Below are 22571 nucleotides of genomic sequence, written 5' to 3' on the forward strand. Positions count from 1 at the left end.
GTAATTGACACAACTCAAAAGAAATCTGACACCAATTTATGAAAATAAAGCAGATTTTTATATAAATTTACACACCAAAATGAAGTCAATCAGATAAGTATAACCAGTGTTATGGATTTTAGAAGCGACATTAAATCAGTGCAGAACAGTACTGCAAAATTTTATCATTGCGGTCAATGGTAAAAAGCACTAGTGACAATGGGTCACTTGCAGGTTGAGTTGCGTGGAACCCAAAGAGGCTAAAGGTGCTGCGAGTCCCAATACAAAGCCACTACGGTCAGTTTGATTTTACCTGGCTCAGGAAGCCCAGGTTCAGAGTTGTCCTGGCTGTCCTTGATGCTGAAGCGGGAGCCGCAGGGTAGCAGGTTTTGAACCAGGTGCAAAAAGTCAACAACGAAGCAACTGCTAACGTTGAATGAAGGTTTTGCGAAGTTACCTTGCGGTGCTGCCTCGAGTAAAGGTGAGGGATGCCAGACTGGTGACCAATAAGCCTTAGCAGCAGTAAGGTCAGCAGAAAGTTATCTAATGGTAGCTGCCTGAAACCTGCTGGAGGTAAAGACTACGTTTCCCACCATACACTGGACCATCTACTTTTGAGCATTTCCTCAGAGGGCCCGATGGACAGCAATTCTTTGGGTCCGGTACGTTGTTTTTACCTGCGGTATTCAGGGGACTAGTGCCTATAGTCCAGGGGGATCTGGAGTTGCCTTAGGCTCTTAAAAGGGTCTTTCTATCTGGGGGAACCGAGCTTTGGTCCAAGACGAGTCGCAGTCGTGCAGTTCTAGGAAGGCTGCCACAGGTGCAGAGTATAACGCCTTTGCTTTGTGCAGATCATGTTGACGCAGACACGGGTCTCCTCTTTGTCCTTTGTTGCAATTCAGATCAGGCCTGAGGTTCTGGTGTCAGGGGTTGCCCTTAAATCCTAGACTTAGGAGCGTTAGGGGGTGGGTGCAAGTGGCCAATGGGCTACTAGCCCTAGTGGTTATTCTACCCTTGAGGTGACTACATCCGGTGGTGTTTGTCACCTTTTCAACCCAGAACCCTCAATTCTACCACTTTTTAAAATGGGGGCAGGGTGAAGGCTGTTTCCTCTTTTGCAAGGTAGCCTAGTTCCATATCACAGGCGGTGAAGGCTTTGAAGTTCACCGCCTTGATGTGCCACTTTACTAGGCATCCTGTCCGGGAGTGAGTTGTGACCTCCTTCCTATCTAGGCCTTTGTTTCTGACTCCTGGGAGAGTTCACACCCCCTGGCAGGGAGTCAGATTTCTGTCTTGGCAGCAGAAGCTGCGGGTTGGCAGCCAGAGCGCAGGAAAGGCCGGGCAAACAGGTGGGCAATCTCCAAGATAGCCACCTGGTGCATGTACCATCATCCTCAATACAAAATTTGTGTCAGGGTGATGAGGAATGTTGTTTGATACCAAACATGAAATATTTCAGCAGTATCATCATAGAGCTTGGGTGTGCCCGGGTGCTAGCCCATGTTATCCTGTGGACTGCTTATCACTTACAATAGCCTTTATTGGTAAAGGCCACTATTGTGACTTATAAGCATGCACTTACATGTCCACACCTTTAATTTAATACACCCTGCCTCCTGGGCTCAGAAGGCCTATCTTAGGTGTGACTGGCATATACTAAAAATAGTGTATTTACTTTGCCAAACATAGTTGGGGCAAAGTCAAGTTCGAGCAGTTTGCACTGCTCATGAAGTCAGCAATGGCAGGCCTGCTGTCAAAAGTTTACTTGGGTCACTCAGGGTGGCACAAACAATGCTTCAGGTCTCGTGAACCCTTTAAAAACCATGCCCTGGGTACCACTGGTACTATATACTAGGGACTTATAATAGTTACAAATTCACAAGTATCAGGTTTAGGGAGAGGGCACTGAAACAGGGGCCTGGGCAGCAGGCTCCAGTGCACTTTCAGAGTCATAACATGGAAGCAAAAAGTAGGGGGGAGTGGAAGGGGTGACCATACAAAAAGGGCAATTTCCTACAGCAACCTTAACATCAAATATGACCTGCTGTTTCTGGCATACCTCTGCATCATGAATGAATCAGACACCCGCTTAATTGATACAGTGGGAAGGTATAGGACTGGCTGGAACAACAAGGTCACACATTGCCCGAGTTACAGGATAAGGAAAGCTTCTCCTGAAGGTATACAGAGAGGCAGAGGTGCTGTCTGCACAGCCACTCTAGGGCGCAGACGGAAAGGGACAAGTTGCTGCAGCACTGCAGACAGACTGTCTGGACCTCTTGTGAAACTGCTGGAAGACGTTGGACAGAGACTCTGGACAGTAAGACAAGGGCACGGCTGCCTCTTGAGAAAACGCAGAAGGGCCCTCCCTTACAGTGGTCATCCCCATGACTGAAGATGAGGTCATGTGATGACTAAGCACAAAGATGAAATAATGGAGACCTAACCAGTGAACGGAGAGGGCTGCCCAATTCGGAAATTACTGCCGAAGAGCAGCCACAGACTGCGGCAGCAGGGCCTGGTCTTAACCGGACCACAATTGTTGAATGGTTAAAGCAGATGGTAATGTGTGTTACATGTTGGGATGGGCGACAGGCATCTTGGGCGTTGGGGGGACGGGTAGTTGTAAACTCTCAGCATGAGATGACAAGGATGATGGGGTGGGATGGGGGTATGGGAGGCAGTGCGGAGCGTACTAATGACTGGTCAATGAGATGCGAGGTGTCACTAGTGAATATTCAGACACCCCCCAGAGATGTCACAGACAGCTCCCAGCTCTAAGAGGAGGCACCTCCCTTAGAAATCTTTCATAGAATATTAATGGTCATGGTATAAGCTGAAAAGAGGGGTAGTGATGAAGTATTTGATACAACACTCCCCAGACCTGATACTACTGCAGGTTCCTGGGCAGAGGTCGATACAAGACCTTGGTCCATGCAAGCTACTCAACAGGGTCTAGAGGGACGGGGATCCTAGTTCCAAGGTTTATGCAGCTCACAGTGACCAAAACATGGGTCAACCCCATGGGATGCTGGGCAGCAGTGGAGGGGACATAGGATGAAAAACTATTGATCGTAGTATCTTTGTGCCTGCCCTGGGTCTCATGGAGCAGTCCTGAGAAAGATAGGGAATTGGCTGGCCAGAATTCCGTATATGTACTGCAGGTGGTGGGATGGGATCTCAACCTAACCCTACACATGGACATGGATAGGATACTTCAATCAGGAGAGATACCCAGAGATGACACACGCCTCCGTAGGACAAGTTACTTACCTACGGTAACGGCTTATCTGGTAGAGACATGATCTAGCTGCAGATTCCATAGCTGTGAACTTCCCAGGCGTCAGACTGGATTCAGAAGATTTTTCTTGAGCAGTACCCCTGCGCGCTGATAGGTGGCGTTGGTTGACTCCGCGGGATGTCGCCGGCATCGTCTACGTCATCGCAACGTCAGTATCATGTATACAGGCACCACCTTGGGTCGCCCACATCAGTACTTTTCATGATTTTCCACGCCAGAAGCGCAGAGGCATGAAGTTGCCTGACAATTATGTGTTTAGACAACTAGGGCCCTGAAGGGGAAAGCCCTGACATGAAGAACTGATCTGCAGAGCGGAGAGGATGGATGTGATTCTAAGGAATCTACGGGTATATCATGTCTCTACCACATAAGACATTACCAAAGGTAAGTAACCTGTCCATCTGATAGAGCCATCTAGCCGCAAAGTCCTTACCTGTGATAACCAAGCAATACCATCCCCGGAGGAGGGTCTGCGGAAAAGTTTAAACCAGAAAGTCCTGTAGGATCGAACAGCCAAATAGGCCTTCCCTACAGACCTGATTGTCCAGGCAATAATGCTTGACAAACGTGAGCAAGGTTGCCCACGTAGCTGCCTGGCAGATATCGAGGACCGGGACACCACGCTGGAGAGCCGTTTTGGCTGCTTTAGCTCTGGTACAATGATCTTTGATGCCTCCAGGAGGCTGTTTCTTAGCTAGAGCATAACAGATCTTAATGCAGAGTACAACCCATTGGGAGATGGTCCTCTTCTGCACAGCACGTCCCTTCTTTGCTCCAATGTACCCCTCAAAGAGTTGGTTGTTCACCCGGAACTCTTTATTACGGTTAGGGTAGAACAATAACGCTTGTTTTGGATCCAAACAGTTGAGACATTCTTTTTCCTTAGAAGGATGCGGAGGAGCATAGAAGTTGTCACGGTGACAGACTAGTCTTGCTGGAAAGGTGTCACCATTTTAGGCAAAAAAGAAGCCCTTGTGCAGAGCACAATCCTGTCTGGGAAGACGGTCAGGTAAGGAAGCTGACAAGAAAGTGCCTGCAACTGGCTTGCCATCCTGGCAAAAGTTATTGCCACTAAAAAGGCTGTCTTGATGGTGAACAGCCTGAGGGGGATATTGGGCAGTGGCTCAAAAGGTGTACACACTAAATAAGTGAGGACCAAGTTAAGGTCCCACTGGGGCATAATAAAAGGTGAGGGGGGAAACAAATGTACAAGCCCCTTCATAAATCAATTTCAATACAAAACTTGAATAGTGATGGTTGGCCTGGTAACCGTAGAAAGGCAAAGGGCCGAAAGGTAATCCTTAAGAGTGCCCAGAGCAGATCCCTGCTGGGCATGAGTTAGGATGAAAAGGAGGATGCCAGAAAGGGCGGCAGACAGAGGTCAATAGACCGCTCTTTACAATATTTACAAAATTTGTGCCCTGGGCAGTTATATATATTAACTTACTGGAGGAACGCATGGCTACCAGAATAACTTTGCATACTTTGGGGGAAAGGTCAAATGCTATCAACTATCGCCACTCAATCTCTACACAAGGAGGCGGAGGGTTGACAGGTTTGGTGGAGGATCCTCCCTGGCTGCTGCGAGAGAAGATCCTCCAGACGGGGCATCCTGATCGGAGAATCGATGCTCATCAGCATAAGCTCTGGATACCAAACTCTCCATGCCCAGTCCGGAGCCACAAGAATGACTTTGGCCCAGTCGCTCCTGATCTGCTTGAGCACTCTGGACAGGAGTGGTATGGCCGGAAAGGCAAATTGGAGGCCTGAGCTTCACTTGAGACAAAAAACGTCGCAGAGCGAGAGCCACCTTGGAAACTCCAACGCAAAAAACTGCTGACCTTGCGTGTTTTCTTCGGAGGCAAACAGATCTAGCCAAGGCTCTCCCCACTGCTGAAAGAGTCCTTGCGCCATCTCTGGATGGAGTTGCCATTCGTGATCCGCTAGGCACCGACAGCTGAGTTCGTCCACCCATGCATTTTAGTGAACCGGCCAGATGTTGAACCACCAGTGATATGCCCTTTTGTTCCAGCCATGTCCAGAGAGACACAGCCTCCGGACAGAGGGTCTCAAACCCCACCCTACCTTGTTTGTTGCATTACCATATAGCGGTGGTGTTGTCTGTGAACACCTGAACCAGCCTCCCCCTGAGAGATGGTAAGAAGGCTTTCAATGCCAATCTGATCTTACGAAGCTCCAACAGGTTGATGTGGAGCCCAGCTTCCGGCAGAGACAAGAGTCCTCTGATCTCTACCTCCCCCAGATGGCCCCACCCCTCCATCCCAGGAGCGATGCATCTGTCACTACTGTGAGATAGGGTGGGGAAGAGAGAGGGTACTGCCTCTGACCCAATCGTGCCACCACCGCAGGTAATTCACGGTGCCCTCTGATATCTGACCAGGTTGGTGAGATTTCCCTGATGCTGCGCCTATTGGAACTTCAGATTCCACTGCAATGCCCACATGTGCCATCTGGTATGATCTGCAAGCAGGATGCAGAAGGCGATGAGGTCCAACAGACTCATAGTCATTCTCACCGAAATCCAGGATAGAGGCTGAAACATCGGTATCATAGCCTGAATATCCTGGACTCGCCATTCAGGAGAATAAGCCCGAAACTGCACTGTGTTCAAAACTACTCCAATGAAAGGGACTGTCTGATAGTGAACCCCAGCAAATGCAGGAGGCTAGCCACAGTCTGGAGGTGGGAGACGACTGCCTGGTGCACACATGACTTCAACAGCAAGTCGTCGAGAGTGAAAGAATGGAACCGCTGTTCTCCGCAGATGATCTGCGAGCACCGCCATCACCTTGGTGAACAACAGAGGGCCGCTGGTGAGGCCAAAGAGGAGCAAGGTAAACTGAAAGTGCTTGTGGCCCACCGTAAATCGTAGGTAGCGGCGATGGGCAGGCAGGACGGGAATATGGAAATAAGCTTCCTGCAAGGCCACTGCTACCATCCAGTCTCCCGGGATCAGGGCAGACAGAATCTGAGCAAGGGTGAGCATCTTGAACTTCTCTTTTCTGAGGAGGTAGTTGAGGGTTCTGAGGTCAAGAATAGGACATAGGCCGCTGTCATTTTTGGGAACCAGAAAGTGATGGGAATAGCAACTACAGCCTACTTCCGGCACCGGAACCCTCTCTATGGCCCACTTGGCTAGGAGCATTGTGAGTTCCTCTCGAAGTAGGGCAAGGTGATCCTCTGTCAGCCAATCGTATGTAGGAGGCATGGAGGATGGATAGTCTCGAAGGGGAGGTGATGTCGCGCCAGTGGTGGAGGCGTTGACGTATCCTGCCACCAACTGGACGCCCATGATATGGGAGGATCGGATTAGGAGGATTTGAGGCGGAGAGAGGGGGGCGTTTATAGCCTGTCCTCACCTGGCCTTTGGCCGCCTGACCCATGGGGTCGGGCGCATTGCGCCCATGGCCGCGTGGAGTTTCGGCACTTGCGCAGTCCTTCGGCTAAGACAGGGCTGGCACGACTGGAAGCTCCTTCCATAGCCACGAAAGGGGCAAAAGGAATATGCAGAACGAGATAACACAGAGAGGCCCAAGTACTTGGACGTAGCCCATGATTTCCTGAAACACTCCAGCGCCACGTCCCCCTATCTCCGAAGAGATGAGACATCAAAGGGCATGTCTATAAGGTTGGCTTGAACAAAATTATGGATACGTGCAATCCGAAGGGATTGAATGAACGGCTGGACTTCACCTGTTACCTATAATAATTATTGATTACTATTGAAATGCTTTGCACATGCAATCTGTCATATTTTCTTTATTTTCTTAACACTAGGTTATTTGTTTTGTTTATTTGATGTTTTTAATGTGAACTCATGACACCATAGTGATAGCAGTGGTATTTATATATCATCTCTGTAAGGTGCACTATGTTTTTTTACCATTCCAATATGGCGGTTACTTTAGGGGCTATCTGGTAGTGATTTGTGGGCTTAAGGTCCTCCTTTAGTTTCCAATATACACTTCCTCGAAATGCGAGAAGGAACAGGTTTGTTGAACTTCGGTCAGCGCTTAACTCCAGGTGAGGGACACGCCACGGCAAAGTATTTGGGCCTACGGTTGCTATAGCTTAGCGCATTTCTTAAAAATCACTTGATATCCACGTTTACTTGTATTTTTGCCACGCACTAATTTTGAACATAGTCAAGTCTTTTTTACTTGCGTTGGTTAAAGAGAGGCAGCATGGTTTGCGTTTACTTGCATGCATAGGAAAATCACACATTGCACCGGAAAGATAGGAAGTTTGTTCTTGAGATACCTGCACGTTAAAATAAACTTGCCACTTACTCATTAATCAGTTATGCACAACGTTCGCGTAATATACCGAGTGAAGCACGCGCATGAACACAGTGGTTTTCAAAGGGGCCATACATAAATTTCACAAAAATTTTTTGACACGTATTCACACTTTCCTGAATTGAGTTTGTTCTCAGCATTTTGGACGATACGTACTTAAAGGCATGGATGTATCCGATTTCCTCTGAACCACAACTGATGTTAACACCGCATGGGTCACTGAATATTTTGCACTTTTTTTTCACTAGTTGGGAACTATTTTGTTTTGGATTATAATACAACATTTGCTGGTTTTCTATTTCCTGAAACATTGATTATTGCGTTTGTGATAACTTTCAGAATACATTCCCCTGATGAAGGGCTTAGTCCTGAAATGCATTAGGATTTGTGTACACATTAAGAAAAATGGAATTGGATATGTGTGATGTGTAACACGACAATGATAAACACTGGAAAATCATCAAAATAAATAATTTTTGATTATACAGTTCACAATGATTGAATGATTGAATACACATCACGAAATTTTAGGAAGTAGTTCTAAAGGAAAGCAGAGTGGGGATGCTAGTCTCACTTGGGACAACACATCTTTATTCATAAGATTGGCTTGGACCAGAGAAGCCGGACGTTCTTTCCAGGCATGGGGCCTAACAGCCACTGTCGAGGAAATTGCTCTGCCCAGCCAGTCTGTTGAGTCAAGGCCACAGCGTATGGTAAACTTTGCTGCATCTCTCTCGTCTGCAACAGCTTTGGAGAGGTCATCCCGGGCCTCCTCCGCAACTTGTGGCAGCACATGGGCAACCGTCTCCCATAACGAACGGGTGTAATGGCCCAAGAGGCATGCAGTGTTTACCTACCGCAACACTAGGCTGGTGAAAGAAAATATTTTATTCTTGAAGCTATCCAGCCTTTTGAAGTACCTATAAAGGGGGTGCGGAAGAGAACGCACCAAAAGCAGTAGAGGCTTGGACCACCAAGCTCTCGGGGTCAGGTGAGATGCGACGAAAGCTGAGTCACCAGGTGCAGGGGACGGTGGTAGACAATTGTTCTATTCACAGGAGCCCCTGTGCTGGGCTTGGACCAGGTGACCAGAAGAACTTCAATCAAGGCCTCATTAAATGGCAGGTGTAGACGTCAGGCTGCAGGACCTCTGTCAAGACATTGGTCCTGACTGCCACAGTAGGAAGTTATAGGTCCAAAACCTCTGCAGTCCTACGTACCACCATGGCAAAGGAAGCTCCCTCCTCTGAAGCCAGATTAGGAGGGGAAAGCATGCCAGGATCTAGAGAGGTATCTAAGCCACTGGCATCACCCAGTTCCTCAAACGAGTCAATTTCTTTGGCATAAAGTGGAACTTCTAAGGGGTCGTGCATCCCCTCCCAATCTTCCTCCAATCCTAGCCCCTCCAAATAAGGCTGAGGATGCAACACAGAGTCTGAGGGCTCTGCCAGTGCTGGCCTTAGCGTTGGTGGACGCCTGGCCGGCTCTGTGTCATCGGGGATGAGAATGGGGCTGTCGCGGCCGGTAGGTGCTGAGAGTCTTGGCATCGGAAACGGCGCCAGAGAAGGTTGAAGAGGTACGACCGAAGCCTGTCCGAATCCCAGAGTAGCCATTGGTGCCAGGGTCACGCAGAACCCAACTAAACTCCTTCCGCTGAGCCCAAGGGGCCTGAAGGCGCGCCAGCATTGTCACCCCACACAACTATGGTGCATATGGCGTCATAAAATTATTTTAACCCCTTCCATGCGTAGGACTCCTGGGAGCCGTCGTGCGCCACAGTGCTCGTGTGCGCAGGACAGCTTCAGGCCGTCCTCGCACATGGCACTTGAAATCCCTCTGGTGCAGGCACCTGAGGGATTTATTTTCCCCCAAACAGCCTCAGCTTCCCCAGCTCCCAAGACTGTTTCTTTGGTTTCTTTGAAATGACGATCAGCGCACATGTCGTGCTGACGTCATTTCATAGAAACCAAAATTTAAATGAGCCGGTAGGACATGCCAATGCCCCCACCTCTCCAAAAAATGCCTAAGTCTTTCTGTGCTCCCCAGTGGGCAGTAGTGATCTGCCCCCTGGGGGTTGGGGGGGGGGGGAGAAAGCCCACTAGGCACCAGGGATTTTTTTTTTTTAATACGAATACATTTTCCACAGTCTTTCTGCCCCCCCCCCCAGGAGACCTATGGGGTAAATAGCCCCTTATCTGCCCCCCAAGGGCAGAAAACCCACTAGGCATCAGGAATTTTTCTTTTTCTAGAAGGTTTGATGTTTGCAAGGGATTCTGGATGACAGAACCTGGTGAGAGCCAGACAAGTCACCCCATCCTGGATTCCCCAGGGTGTATAGTTTTGAAAAATGTATAGGTTTGCTAGGTTTCCCTAGGTGCCGGCAGAGCTTGGTTTCAAAATCTACAGCTAGGCACTTTGCAAAAAAGTGGTCAGTTTTCACTGTAAAAATGTGGTGTGTCCACTTTGCATTTTGGGCCGTTTCTGGAAAGGGCAAAAGGGCAGGTACCATTTTTCTCGGAAGACTTTGGGGAATGCGGGGTGGGTGGCTGGAATTTTGTGGATCCACGCAGATTCCAGAACTTTCCATCACAGAAATTCGAGAAACATGTATTTTTTTTACAAAGTTTGAGGTTGAGCTATGGTTCAAAATCCACAGCTAGGCACTTAAAAAAAATAAAGGGTTTGTTTTCACTGTAAAAGTGTGGAGTGTCCACGTTGCGTTTTGGGCCATTTTCTGTCGCGGGCACTAGGCCTACCCACACAAGTGAGGTACCATTTTTATTGGGTGACTTTGGGGAACACAGAATTGTATAGCAACTGTGTCACAATGTCCCGTCCCATGACCAGGAGGAGGAGGTATGTGGTGACCTATTTCCTCCTTACGTTTCTCCTGTGTTTTGTTTACAGTCACCCATGGGATCTATGGTGGACGACGACGGCGGTCCCTTTAACTCTCCTTGTTTCCAGGAAACCGACCCGTTTCAAGTGACCATGCCACATGCTCCAATGAGCTACATGGCAACCGAGGAGGCAGACTTTTTAAAGGGGTTTGGAACAGCTGAGAGGGTGGACCTGGCGTTTGAGGACGACGAGGGAACAAACAGAACGCATAGGGAAGAAGGAAGTAGCGAGTCTATTGAGTTGATTGACGAGTCCACAGAGGATAACGGAGAAGAAGGGAGTAGCGAGTCTATTGAGTTAATTGACGAGTCCACAGAGGAGAACGGAGAAAGGACGTCGCCGAGAGCAGCTGAAGCCCGGAGCCGAGAATTGAAGAAGAGGGAGCCGGACCCTATCCGGCGCCATCAGCAAGCCAGCTGCGCTCCTGGAGGAGCATGGCTACCCGAGGTACGCAGCTGCATCCGCGGGTGGTTCGGGAAGGGGGAGCCTAGGGAGAAGGGGCCCCTAGTCAGCGCAGGGAAGGGCTAAAGAATCCTGCATAAGGTGTCCACGCCTGGGTGGTCTTCGAGTTCAAGCGCAGCAATTGGCACCCAGTGGTGATACGGTGTGATGGTGTTTTTCCCTCACTCCCCTCCCTTTTGCTAAACCAGCGGAAGCCGAACTAAATCCCTAAAACAAGTATTTCTTTCTTTTTATTTTTCATGCTCCATAACGGTATAAATTCCTGAACGGGGACGGAGTCGAGTCCACGGCCTTCCTCTGAACGAAAGACGGAAGGAAAACTGGAAACTTCATTGTGTGACTTTAAAGGGACAGTAATTAAATACCCTTATTTGCATCGCATAATCTCTCTGCCTCTCATTGCGTATTCACACATGGTGGAGAAGGTGGGCATTGCCTCCATTGGATAGTAGAAATGGAGAGCCTAATACAGGAGTTAATACATGGCCAGGAGAAGCTTGAATGGGCAGTCGAGAGACAAATGTCATCAGCACAATCTGATAGGGAGTTGTTCACCACCTTCATCAATCAACACCTCGAGAGCCTCCATAAGATGTCCGAGAAACAGGACCAGATCTCAGCACAAACCTTAGCAAGGGCAGGAACCCACTTCAGTTTCTCTACTATAGCCCTGCAAAAGTATGTACCCGGAGACGACCCGGAAGCGTTTCTCTTGAACTTTGAGCGAGCTGCCAAGGCATCGGGTGGCCAGAGCAGAAGTGGCCTTTCTTTTTAGCCACCGTATTAAGCGGCGAAGCCCAAGCAGCGTAGTGGCGTATCAAGTCGCCAACCCAGGTGGTAACACCACCTACAGGGAAGTGAAGATAGTCATATTAGAACATTTAGGTATAGATGCCAAAGCATATCGAGTGCATTTTTTAAAAGAGAAGGGTTGTCCCGGGGACAGTCCGAAAACCCTGTTCTTCATATTAAAGACTGCCCCCGATAAATGGTTGGACCCAAAGAAAAAACCAAGGTGGAGATAATGTCCCTTATATACCTTAAACAGTTCATGGAAGCCCTCACCTTTTCTACACAAAGATGGCTCAGGCAGCATACCCATCTCTCTGTAGAGCAGTCAGTAGAAATGGCCACCACAAATGTACGGGCACAACCAAAGCCTTTTATATGGGAGGTAGAGAAGAACCTACGCCCCAACTCCGGAAAACCAGAAAAAGATACCCAAAAGCCCCTATTAAACCCCCCAAACCGCGTTTTTTCAAACCTGACATCATCACACCCAAAGGGCCCTCGTGTTTTGATTGCGGGACCTGGGGGCACATAGCCCGCTTTGCCCACAAAAGAAAAGCGTGGATGAACCAATGGATGTTAGCTATCTACCCAAACACGTCATATACACCGAAGAGCTGGGCACCTGTTTTTACGCAAGTCTGGTGATCAATGGGATTCATGTAAAAACGTTGCTTGATTCTGGCTATCGACAATCCGCATTGGTCAGTCCAGAAAACATCCTCAAACAACACATACCCATTTGTTGTGTCCACGGTGAAGTCAAAACATATCCCATGCCCTGGGTAGGGGTGAGGTTACCCGATGGGAAAGAGCTACAAGTTACCGTAGGGGTTCTTCCTAGACTCCCAGAAAAGCTAATACTAGGGACTGACAACCCAGAGTTCATGTCTCTCCTTGTAAATAAGGTCAAGTTTTCTCCAGGGAAATCCCCCGTCTTCCTTACTCGGGCCCCCAGGCAAGGGGATAAACGTTTTAGGTATGCCCAAAAGAATGACCCCACTCTCAAGATTGCACGGCAACAGGCTTCCTCTTCCTCTACACCCGCTGATACCTATCCTATCTTTCTGATAGAACAAGACCTACTCTATAGGAAAGGGAGTCCCGCAGACCCCAAACAATTGCTCGTTCCTCAGGCATCTAGACACCAAGTAATGTTCTTCGCACACAGCCACCTCCTAGCCGGCCATACTGGAGCCCATAAAACCAGCCAAAACATACTGGAACACTTCTACTGGCCTTGCATACACGCTAACATCACAAAGTATTGCCAGGCGTGCGCGATAGGCCAAAAAAACAATCCCTATCGCCCACCAGCCGTACCCCTACAACCTTTACCAATCATTGGGAAACCTTTTGAACGGGTGGGGATGGACCTAATAGGGCCGTTGCCTCGATCAAGGAAAGATAATATCTATGCTTTAGTTATCATCGACTACACCACCAGATATGCCGAAGCCTTTCCCTTATGAACACCCAACACCACCTCTATCTGGGAGAAACTACTAGAACTCTTCTTCAGGGTGGGATTTCCACTAGAGATCCTCATGGATCAGAGCACCTGTTTGTTTCACGTCTAATGGGGTAGGTTTGTAAATCGCTGAATATCACCCAGATACGAATCTCTGTATACCATCCACAAACAGATGGTTTGTGTGAAAGGTATAATGGTACTATTAAATTGACCTTGAAGAAACTGACTGGGATGCACTTCTTCCTTTCGCCCTGTTTGTCATCCGTTGTCAGAGCAGAGTAGCTTGGGGTGCTCTCCCTTTGAACTCCTGTAGGGGAGGCAACCTCACACCCTCCTTGAGATAACCAGGGAAGCCTAGAAACAGGAGAAACCTGAAGAGAATCAAACCCTTCTCGAGTATACCCAAGGCTTACTCTCCCGTCTCCACAAGCTACGCCAACTTAGAAAAGGTCCAGACACTGCAGCAAGTATTTTATGATAAAGGGAAAAAGTGGCGTCATCTCCAAGTACATGACTGGGTGTTAGTCCTTCTACCCTCCTCCATCCCCAAAACACGAACAGAGTGGAAAGGCCCCTATGAAGTGGTGGACAAGATAGACGCATGCAGTAAGTGGTCAGACCTAAGTAAAAATAAACCCCAAATCTTTCACATTAATTTCCTGAAAAAATGGTTAGGCCCTCCTCCTACCAATGTCCTTCTGGGAACCCAAGAAACGAAGGATATCTGCACTCTCCCTGAACTGAACATCAATGAGTCCCTCCCCGATTCACAAAGGAAAGCATTGGAAACTGTGATGTCTCCTTTTTCCCACATATTTACAGACACTCCAGGCCACACATCCTTAATTAAACAATCCATCCCTTCAGTACCCGGAAAGTCATCAGACAATGTCCATACCGTATCCCTGCAGCCCGTAGAAAGGCCATTGAGAAAGAAATCCCAAAAATGCTCGCCATGGGTGTCTTTCGACCGTCTCAGAGCAAATGGTCATCTCCTATAGTCCTCGTACCCAAACCTGACGGCTCCGTAAGATTCTGCAGTGACTTCAGGGCAGTGAACGCCATCACCAGGTTCAATTCATACCCCCTGACTCAGGTTGATGAATTAATAGTGCAACTAGGTGAGGCCCAATATATCACCATGCTAGACCTCACAAAGGGTTATTGGCAGGTGCCCCTATCCCCAAAGGATCAGGCTAAAACTGCATTCACCACCCCCTCAGGACTGTATGAGTTCACTGTCCTCCCTTTTGGCCTCCACAGGGCTCCGGCCACATTTCAAAGGCTCATGGATGTGGTTTTGCGGGAGCACAGAGGCTATTCCTCTTTGTAGTTGGAAGAAATTGTCATATACAGTCCTGACTGGGACAAACATTTGGAGCATTGTCAGAAAATACTTCATGCCCTCCAAGAAGCTGGACTTCATGTAAACTCCAAGAAATCAAGGATTGGGTACCAAAAGGTCCGTTACTTGGGTTATCTCCTGGGAAACGGGGTAATCGAGCCCCAGGACGAAAAAATCAGAGCCATCACTAACACTCCATTCCCCACGACCAAAAGGGAGGTTAGGGCATTTTTAGGTCTGTTGGGGTACTAACAGATTCATTTCCCGTTACTCAGTGACAGCATCCCCTCTGACCGATCTTCTAAAAAAGAACATTGGAAAAAAAGAACTGCTCTCTCCTCTCCCCCTAGCTCATCAGACATTTCAGGACCTCAAATGAGTCATAACCTCTAGTCCTGTTCTGGTGTCCCTTAACTTCACAAAGCCATTTATCCTCCAGACCGATGCCTCTGACTCAGGCGTAGGAGCGGTGTTATCACAGGTCTCTAAGGAGGGCCTGGAACTCCAGAATTACCCTATCATTGAGAACGAGTGTCGGGAGCGACCCTTAACCCTGACTCGGGTAGGTCGCTCCCCCACGCCGCACAGCACCACCTGTGTGACTGTGTCCCCCTGCTCTGCTTGGCTTAGGCTCCTCAACTTGAGCTGTGTGCCTCTGTTATTACATTGCTGATTCTGTTGTCTGTGTGCCTCCGTTATTACGTTGCTGATTCTGTTGTTCTGTTTTTGTGCCTTTTGTTTCTTTTCTCCGTGCCCCGTGTTCACGCCCGTTTTCCCGCCGCTGCGTCCCCTGCGGCCCTGCCCCCCTGCTTGCTCATTCGTTCCTGCATCCCAGCTGCTCCTCCCTCCCACCTCCCCTCATATTGGCGGCCGCGCCGAAGGCAGGCCTAAGAAAAGCGCCTGGACCGCGCCCAGCGCCAGACCCCCTGGTCTCCGCGAATGCCACACCGACCGCCACCACTACACCGCCAGCACCCTCCATGGCCTCAACACCGGACGAACGCACACCTGCTTCCTGGCCGCCCCAAAGCACACCAAAGGACCTTTCTCCTGCCGGAGCTGCAGCTTCACCAGCCTCCGAGCCGCCAAACCGCCCACCACGACAGAACGCAACCACCTCAGATGCATACTACTGAACACCCGCTCCGCACGCAAACACGCCATCGAACTCTGGGACCTGCTCGACACATCCTCCCCGGACGTCGCCTTCCTGACAGAGACCTGGATGAACGCCTCCTCGGCACCTGACATCGCCATAGCCATCCCGGACGGCTACAAGATCACCCGCAAGGTCCAAACCAACAGAGTAGGAGGTGGAATCGCCATCGTCCAAAAGAACACCCTCAGGGTCTCGATCAGCACCGATGACACCCTCAACACCGCCGAACCCCTCCACTTCCAGATCCACACCGACCCAAACACCACCCTCAGAGGAACTCTCGTCTACAGACCCCCGGGACCCTGGCCTCAGTTTAGCGACTTCATCGCCAACTTCGTCAGCATGCACACCCTTGTCTCCACAGACTACATCCTCCTCGGATACCTGAACTTCCACTTCGAGAACAACAACAACACCAACTCCACCACCCTGATTGACAACCTCGGACTCAAACAGCTCGTCACAACGCACGCCCACCCACTCTGCAGGCCACACGCTTGACCCCATCTTCTCCGCAAGCTCCCACGTCACCTTCAACCACACCGTCGAACTCCACTGGACCGACCCTCGCTGCATCCACTTCACCTTCCGGAAACCCACCACTCACAAACGCACTCAACAGATCCCCCGCCGCAGCTGGAGCAAAGTCACCGAAGACCAGCTAAACACGACCCTCGCCCGAAGCCCACCCACCGACGCCGATACCACCGCCCGCAACCTCAGGCGATGGATCGACGACTGCGCCAACACTCTCGCCCCGATCAAGAAACCCTCCAACAGACGCACCAACAAGAAAGCCAGCTGGTTCACCGCGGACTTCCAGGCCTCCAAGCAAACCTGCCAAAAACTAGAGCAGAAATGGCACCGCGAACAGACACCGGACAGCTACGCTGCTCACAAGAACGCCATCCGCAGACACCATCACCTCATCAGATCCGCCAAAAGGGCCTCCTTCAAGGGCCGCCTCGACAACAACGCGCACAACAGCAAAGAGCTCAACATCGTGAAGGAACTTTCCAACCCCAGCTCCAACACCAACGACATCCCACCATCGGAAGACCTGTGCGACTCCCTTGCTACCTTCTTCCATCGCAAGATCGCAGACATCCACGACAGCTTCAACAACCGGGGGGGGGGGGCACTAGGTGGCGCACAAGCAGTATGGCCGCACTGTAGTGTGGCTCCTGCAGCCTGGAACTTTTATCCGCCCTAATATCCTGCCCAGACGATCCCAGAAGTCTCCAAATCACAGCGACGAGAAGCCGGTGTACTGGTCACTGCGTGGCGCGAGTTTGGTGCCGGTAGGCTGTTCCTGGACAAAGGATTTGCGGGGGCTGGCGAGCGCCGTAGCTACAGTGCCAACTCCTGAAACGGGGACTGGGCTGCATGCGCTATGGGAGCCCGAGGCGCCCACGTGCTGCAAGGCCTTACGGGCGGAAACCAGTGTGACCGTACCGAGGGACAACACAACGTGTGCGACTTCACAACTATTACGCTCCTGCATTGCGACGCTGCCTAACTGAGGCTGAGGGGACTTGCGGAGGAGTTGCTTGAGCGCGCCGCGATACTGGGGCAGACGCCGACATACCAGGTACCGATGGGGGCCGCATTACCACTGCCGCCATTATTGAACTGTGTCTGTGCTGGGGGGAAAGAATCGGAGGCTCCCAGACATTACCCTGCGCCTAACTGTAGCGCTGAAGACTCCTGTGATTTCTGCCGCTGCCGTCCGGGGAACGTTGCTGACGAACTGAGGTGAAGCAAATAAGGTAGGCCTCCGGAGTGAAGCGTCTGTGCCCCGACCCTCCCTCGCATATTAAGGGTGATACCGGCCTCTGATACCATCCATAGCGAGGTGCCTTACAAGCACCACTGGTAGGATTGTTTTGCTGAGGGGAAGCTGGCACCAGCTCTAGGCCAGTTGGGAGGCTGAATTGATCTTACCTGCGGAGGAAAAGAGCAGTCAGTGAGTCACAACACGCCCTAGTTGGCCGCCCTGCAGAGGCCACTACGAGTTGAGGAAGGAGTCTGGGGCACGCATCCTAGTCAACCAAATCGTTTTAATACACCGTCACCTCCTTTGTCTGAAGTACTCACATATTGAAAGGGGATTAATTACTAATACCTTGCAAGAGACACGGGTGCCCATACGACGCTAGCAACAACAACAGAGGGCAAAAGCAGGTGGCTGCGCAGAGTGACAACGGACCAAGCACACAGCACTATACGGCACCAGGCCAGATCCATCGGGCTGTCTAACGAACAACCATGGGAAAGGCAAACCCAAAACAGCCGAGACTTATGTTTGAGGCTAGAAAGGAACGGCACATACAACCGGAAGAATCAACGGCAAACACCGAAGCGCTAGCATCGGGATCAGACGAAAGTGACAGCTATGGACAAGCTGCTGAAAGTCATCGCAGCTAAGAATGAAGATTTGGAGGCGTGCAGTTGCAGAAATAATATACGCGCGATTGGAATACCGGAAAGCACCAATACTGGGAAAATGGAGGAGTATGTTGAAAGTCTACTAAGGGACACCATTGGTTCTGACTCCTTCTCGACTCAACTTCTAGTCGAAAGAACGCACATCGATCATTGGGGCCTAGACCCCCCCAGGCAACACGCCCCGTCCTATCATCGCTCGGATGCTAAATTATCGCGACCGGGACACCGCCCTCAGGACGGCTAGGGAAAAGCGGCAACTGAATTTTGAAGGCAACCAATTTACCATATACACGGACTTTACAGCAACAGTGCAAGAGGAACGGCGCAAATTCGTACCTGTTAAAAAGAAACAGTGAGATGCTCAAATTGACTACTCCCTGCTATACCCGGCGCACCTGAGAGTCACTCATCAAGGGAAGCAAACGTTTTTCACCAAACTGCAGCAAGTGGATGAGGTTTTAAAGCGCCTCCAATGCTACAATAACTCCAAAGGTTCACCCAGCTCATCCCCGAGAACTGAATCACCAGAAACGGAGTAAAATAATCTTGAACTTTGGGAAGGGTCGCCTCTGAGAATGCAGAAGAACACACAAAATACTGGTAACCCCATCATGGCATGAGCTGCGCACTTAAGGTGCTAAGTTGGAGCGATGGACCTAAGCGACCTAAACTCCAGGACACACCTGCCCACCTGGAGGCCAACTCCAGATAAGTGACAGTTGGGATCATGAGACACACTATACTGTGGGCACCCCTGCCCTCTTGGGGCTGAGCCACTCCAACACCGGGGCGCTCTGAGGGCAGGGAGAGTATGTGCTATCCCTTGGGAGGCTCCTCTAATGTTTTATGCTGGAATTACACCAGCGTTTGTTTGTGGGCAAGTTGGGGAAAAAGGCAGGGGGTTGGGACTAATGACTCTGGCATGTTTGGGATGATTCAGGGGGAGGGGGAGGGGATAAGGGTGTTAATGATAAGGGTGTTAATTCAACTTCTTGGCAGCTCGCGCGATACATGTGAAAATCGATTGTACTGTTATTATTCTATTCCACCTCACAAGTGTAAGGGACTCATCCGGCAATTCGACCCACCACTTCAGCCCCCATGACTAACCTAACGGGCTCCACGACTGCGCAGATCCTCACCTGAAATGTCAGGGGTCTGGGAGATCCGAGAAAGCGCCGCCAAGTACTGGCGTATCTAGATCGGCATCAGATACAAGTAGCCAAGCTACAAGAGACCAACATTAACCCGAGACACACTAACTCCTATGCCAATATTTTTTTCCTCATTCTCTTCATACTCTAGGGGGATGGCAATAATTATAAAAAAAGGCTTTCCTTTTGTCCTGTCAGGCTCGATGCAAGATCAACAGGGTCGCTACTGTTTGTTCTGGGGCAGACTTGGCACGGACTCCATTACACCGGACAGTTGTTATGGCCCCAATATAGACTCACCCAAATTTTTTACTACCCTCTGGGGGAAGGTTTTAGAGATAGGCTCCACGCATCTCATCTGGGGGGGATTTTAATGTCGCATTAGACCCCAAAATCGACAGTTCCAACCCCGCCCCGCAACACTACACTACACTGGCTCATACAAAGCGTTGTGCAACATAATGGAAGCTAATGGTATAATAGATGCTTGGAGATACCTCAACACACACACAGCTGAAGGCACACACCACGCAACTCAGTACGCATCCTGGGCCCGCCTGGATGAGAACTAGGATTACAGGTAAGTAACTAATCCTTCTCATCCAGGGGATACTCATCAATAGTCACAATCTATGAATAGAGTAGCAAGCCCATACCCAAAGTCTCGCGGACGAGCATTATAGCATTTAGAACATGCATTAACATCACATAAGCATAGCAATCATGCAAACAAATTCCTCAAAGAGGCCTGCCCCACCTGGGCGTCGGCATGTGCGTCTGAATCTAGGCAATAATGGCGTGTAAAAGTATGTATGGAGCGCCATGTAGCCGCTTTGCAAATTTCAGACATGGGAACGTTGCGAAGGAGAGCTACAGTAGAAGCTTTCCCTCTAGTAGAGTGTGCTCTTGGTCTACCCTGTAGAACCTTGTGAGACAGCTGATAGGACAAGGCTATACATGAGACAATCCATCTAGAAATGGACCTCTTGGAGGCAGCCAGCCCGGTATTCGTTGGACCGTAATTAACAAAGAGCCTGTCAGACTTTCTAAGCAAAAGGGTCTTAGCAAGATAACATTTCAATACCCTCCGGAGGTCAAGAGAATGTAAAGCTCTCTCCGGGGGAGTGGTTGGCCGAGGAAAAAAAGTGGGTAACGTAATAACCTGATTAATGTGGAAGTCCGAGACCACCTTGGGCAGGAAGCTCGGATGAGTACGTAGTACCACTCTATTAGCATGGAAAACAGTGTAAGGTTCCTTGCAGCAGAGGGCCTGAATTTCACTCACCCTGCGGGCAGAAGTGATGGCTACTAAGAAGGCAGCCTTCCAGGTCAGATGCTGTAAGGATGCCTTATGAATAGTCTCGAAAGGAGCTCCCATCAACTTAGAGAGAACAATGTTGAGTTCCCAGGGAGGGGAAGGAGACCTCACTGGTGATAATACTTTCGTAAGCCCTTCTAGGAAATCTTTGACTACCGGCATCTGGAAGAATGAGGCCTGGGTAGGAGATTTTCTATAAGCTGTGATAGCAGCTAAGTGGACTCTGATGGAACTATACTTTAAACCAGACTTTGCCAAGTGTAATAAATAGGGGAGAATAACCTGTTCTTGACCCCAGATCGGATCAAGGGCGTTATCTCTACACCAAATGTAGAACCTCTTCCACTTGAAGGCATAAGACTTCCTAGTGGAGGGCCTCTGCTTCTCGCAGAATGTTCATGCAGTCCGCAGGAAGATCTAAATGTCCGTACTGGAGGAGTTCAGGAGCCATGCCGTCAAGCGAAGAGAGTGGAGGTTGGGATGGAACACTCTCCCCTGGTCCTTGGTCAGTAAGTTCGGCAGGCAAGGCAATCTCCGGTGTGGCATCTCTGACAGCTGTAGTAGATCCGGGTACCACCACTGACTGGGCCACTCCGGAGCTATCAGGATCATCCGCGTTCTGGTCCTGTAGAATTTCTGTATCACAGCTGGGATGAGAGGGAGAGGAGGAAAAGCGTATGGCAATGTCCGTGGCCAGCTGATCAAAAGTGCGTTCCCCTGAGATCCCTGTTGGGGGAACCTGGAGGCGAAGACGGGGCATTTTTTGTTTGCCGCGTCTGCGAAAAGATTTATGTCCGGTACTCCCCACTGCCGGAAGATCTCTTGAGCGACGTCTTCGTTGAGCACCCAGTCGTGCGCTTCGACGAAGTCTCTGCTGAGGCCGTCTGCCTGGACGTTCAGGGTCCCTGGCAGGTGAACAGCGATGATCGAAAGGCCTCTCGCTAGTAGCCATCGCCAAATGGACTGAGCTTCCAGAGATAGGACTCGTGATCTGGTGCCTCCTTGCTTGTTCAGATAGAACATAGTTGTTGTGTAGTCTGTCTGAATCTGCACGTGGTTGGTTTGGAGGGACGGATACAGGGATTTGAGAGCTAGATGGACTGCTCGTAGCTCTAAGAAGTTTATGTGATAACTCTGTTCGGAATTGGACCAGAGACCTTGTACCTGAAGCTGGTCCATATGAGCACCCCAGCCCTGCATGGAGGCATCTGTGACCACTGTCTGTGTCGAAGCCGCCTGATGGAAGTGGACGCCATGAAGTAGATGGGAGCATTTCATCCACCATCTGATGGATTCTTTGGCAGCTTGGTGAAGAGAGATGAGATCTTCCCAGCGGCCGGACCTCTGCGACCACTGATCCTCTAGCTCTTGTTGCAGAGGGCGCATGTGAAGACGTGCATTGGGCACAATGTAAATGCACGAAGCCATCGACCCCAGAAGTGACGACACTTGCCTGGCTGTGGGAAATGCCGCGTTGAGAAGCGTGTGGCATTTCTGAAGCATGGATGATAACCTCTCCTCTGTAGGACACACGCTTGCCTTTGCGGAGTCCAGAGAGGCGCCCAGGTAGTGAATCCGCTGAGTGGGATTGAGGACCGACTTATTGTAATTGACCTGTAATCCCAGCGAGTGTAGGAGATTGAGGCAGAACGAGAGATGGCTCTGGAGTCGAACAGGAGTGGAACTCTTCAGGAGCCATTCGTCTAAATAGGGATAGGCGAATATCTTCAGTTTCCGGAGGAAGGCAGCTACCACCGCCATGCACTTTGAGAATGTCCGTGGGGCGGATTTGAGGCCAAACGGCAGAACTCTGTACTGATAGTGCTGACGAGAGATCTGAGACCTGAGAAATTTCCGGTGTTTCACTGAGATAGGAATATGGAAGTAGGCATCCTGTAGGTCGATGGCACACATCCAGTCTC

Source organism: Triturus cristatus, chromosome 4_2 (assembly GCF_964204655.1).
Source record: "Triturus cristatus chromosome 4_2, aTriCri1.1, whole genome shotgun sequence".
Taxonomy (NCBI): domain Eukaryota; kingdom Metazoa; phylum Chordata; class Amphibia; order Caudata; family Salamandridae; genus Triturus; species Triturus cristatus.